The following is a 3524-nucleotide window of genomic DNA, read 5'->3' as shown; positions in this document are numbered from 1 at the left end:
AGCATTCCTCGCTGCACTGTCCAGCATACACCACATAATGTATGTGGTGTATGCTGAAATAAGTGTATACTTATTTCAATGAGTGAAATAAGTATTCAATACCCTACAACCCAGCCAGAATTCTGACTCTTATAGACTCCGACAGACTGGATTATGATCAATCAATCATTTAATCAATTGCAAATGGATGTAAACTCCTTATATGTATAAAGCAACCCTGTCCAAACCATCAGTTAATTCCATACTAACCTTGCCACTACCTCGTGCAAGTCCAAAGAGCTCCCAAAGGATGTCAGAGACAAGAGTGTAGACCTGCACAAGGCAGGAATGAACTACAAGACCGATGAGAAGCTTGGTGAGAAGCCTTTCCCACAGTAATAAAACAACGCTCCTGAAGGAAGTTTCAAATACGGCCTACAGTATTCCTGCTCATTTATACTCAGCCTAGCTTACCTTTTTGGAAATTATGGCAAAGTGGACTGCATCGTTTGTAGCTTGCTCCAGTTGCACTGTTGCTGAAGATCGTGTTATTGTTAGTAAGTGCTTTAAATATGTTATATTAGAGACATTATTTCTGATGCCCAGGATGCTACTGTCAAACTACACCAGCCGGTTTAAGACAGAGCTGTTGTGTGAAAGACCTGTAAAACTGTAAAGTCATTCTAATTTTCATATTATTCAAAGATTGCTCCCCATGTATTTTGACATTTAAATAAGCAGCATCGGAGCTCATTCATTAGCATTACTGCCTCAATCTAGGAAGCACCAGGATTGTATTTTTAACATGTGATCTGAACTTTGTGTAAAGTTTTATCTTCTCATTTCATGTTGTTGTCTTTGGTGACTGTCCTCCAATCTCACAGACCTTGAAGACGTTGATTCTTTGCACCTTCATCACTTCATGATACAGTATTTAAGGCTGAGGAAATCCTGTAGTCAGTGACTATACAGAGCTGCCACTGTATCCCTTTTGGGCAGATCACAAAACCTTGGCATAGTTGGGTAGTAAAGCACCTAAACATTAAACAAGTCCAGTTGGCCCTGTTATTTATTAGGTTAAACTTCACTATAACTTATCATCCCAGTTCCCATTATCTAATATAAAGCCAAATGCCTTGTACCACCAACGTGTGGCCACTGATTCTGTCTGGATCATTGGCTGTCTCTCGGTTGGAAGAGTTTGGAAGTCTCTGGCCATCAACGCTCAACAGAATAAACCTGACCTCCCCGTCTCCTCTACATTACATTAGGTATCAGGACATTGTGGTCACAGCCAAATTCTCATGTCATCCTACAAAAGAAATACACAATTGCTTTCCTTCAGACTATTTTTTGTGGCCAATTCTGTTCAAAAATATTTATGAATATGTTTGTCTTTTCTCTTTGTGTCTAAAATTCCATCTCTGCGCTGTGGGGACAGTTTAGATTGCTGCCGACGCTTGTACACGACTAGTCCTACATTGCTCTGGACTTCATGAATGGTCTTGACCATCACTGATCATATTTCTAACGCTGCTCACTTTTTCACTCTGCTCAAGCTCCCATCAGGGCTAGAAACACAGCTGTCTTTCATCCTGTCTTCTTTCTCTCACCACAAAAGCAGATGGCCCTAACCCTGAGCCAGGTTCGGCCGTGAGGCTCCTTCCTGTTAAAAGGGAGTTTTTCCTTCCCACTGTTGCTAAAGTGTTTGCTCATAGAGGGTCACATAATTGTTGGGTTTTTTCTCTGAATGTATTATTGTAGGGTCTACCTTACAATATAAAGCACCTTGAGGGGACTGCTATTGTGATTTGGCGCTGTATAAATAAAACTGTATTGAAACTTAATGGAAACAGCCCTGTTGCTAGAGCACATGTTAACATGGAATTCCTTTGGATATTGTGTCGGTCTGTGGACCCCAGTTTCCTTCTTGGGTGTAGAAGGAGGACTTTGGTTAATTTTTCTTATGGCTTTTACCTCCAGACCAATGGACAAGCAGAGAGAACCAACCAGGAGGATGTGTCATTCCGGTATGTGGCTACTACCAAACAGTGCAAATTACCTGGGTGGAGTAAGCAAACAATTCTACAACCTCCATGGCAGGCTTTCCAAGGCGCTTTCCCCATTCAAAGCTTCAGTGTGTGTGTGTGATGTTTATTTTTTTTCTTTTTCGTGGAACACTGTTACCTAAGCATCAAAGCTGCCATGCATGCAAAAAACAAGATCAAGTGCTAGTTCACCTAATCATATGTCTGGTAAACATTCTTCTTTTTTATGTTTTGGCCACTGTAGTGAAAACTGAATAATGTACAGCATTACTTAGCTGCAACAAGACCAGACAATTCCAACATGTTGTCTACTCTACAGACAAAAATCCTCCAAGCCTTTTTACAGCTGAGATAGTCCCATTATACAAGCTCAGTGAGCCAGCATGCAAAACACCAAGAACTTGGAACCCAACTGGAATGCAATCATTTTGAATATTGCACAAGGGCTTTGTTTAATATTCCACGGCAATGACAAGCTAAAACGTTTGCTGTAAAAACATGACACAGAACTACAACAAGTAGTCCAATTTGGAATAAGCAGAATTTAAAAGAAAACATGCTGCACATCATACCATCACGCCAACTTTTAATAATTGCTCTACGTGGAAAATCACTTACTTACTTCCTTTAGAGCACAAGATGGATTTGAAACCATTAGAGGATCATTAGTTGCTTGGGAACAGGAGAAAAATTGCTGCCTGAGATGACTGGTGAAGAACCCATTTTCATCAATAATATCTGAGTAACCTCAGAGAGAAATGCAGAGAAAGTTGCTCAGTACTGCATGTTTAAATGGGTCATAACTGCTAAGGCTCGTCTTTAAAGTAAACACAAGCTTCCTCTTTTTGGCACAATTTGCATGTTCACATGACAGTGAGGACAAGTATGTGCAGTGCTACACATTCACTGTGTCAACAGGTGTCTGTCAGAATAGATATTTACAGACTGCAGCTCTTGCTACTGAATTGAGGTCCCTGCGTTTATGTCATCAGAGCTAGTTTTTCCCCATATCTATAACATCTACCATCAACCAATCTCTGCTTTTAAGCTGTCAAATCTACTATATAAAACCTCTACAGTGTTCAGTACTTTGTAGAGATACTGAACACTATTCTGAAAGTGTTCAGTATCTCTTTTGCAAATTACCTAAAAATTGCTGCACAAGCAATTTCAATGCTTCTTTTCCTCCTCATGATTTTCATTAAACCTGCATTTTCCATTGTACACATGAAAGAGTGAGTAAAAATACAATAAAGTACAATAAATAAAAATAATACAATGAATAAATAAATAAACAATGTTGATATTGATAGTGTGACAAAGCATTATGTTGGAGTCACTGCAAATGTTATTGCAACTAAAAGAAATACATTTTAAGAGTATCTCTTCAGGCTACTAGTGGTGACACTGACTGTTACAGGAAAAATGATTCTATGTTTCTTTACCTTCTTTTAAATGTTCTATGATGCCTTTTGTCTGCCCTCTGCCTATGGTTAG

This window comes from Rhamphochromis longiceps, linkage group LG3, assembly GCF_057381845.1.
Source record: "Rhamphochromis longiceps isolate RC_006_pf linkage group LG3, R_longiceps_female_GT1.1, whole genome shotgun sequence".
In the NCBI taxonomy this organism is placed as follows: domain Eukaryota; kingdom Metazoa; phylum Chordata; class Actinopteri; order Cichliformes; family Cichlidae; genus Rhamphochromis; species Rhamphochromis longiceps.
The sequence above is the reverse complement of the archived record's forward strand: the minus strand, read 5'-3'. Positions refer to the sequence as shown.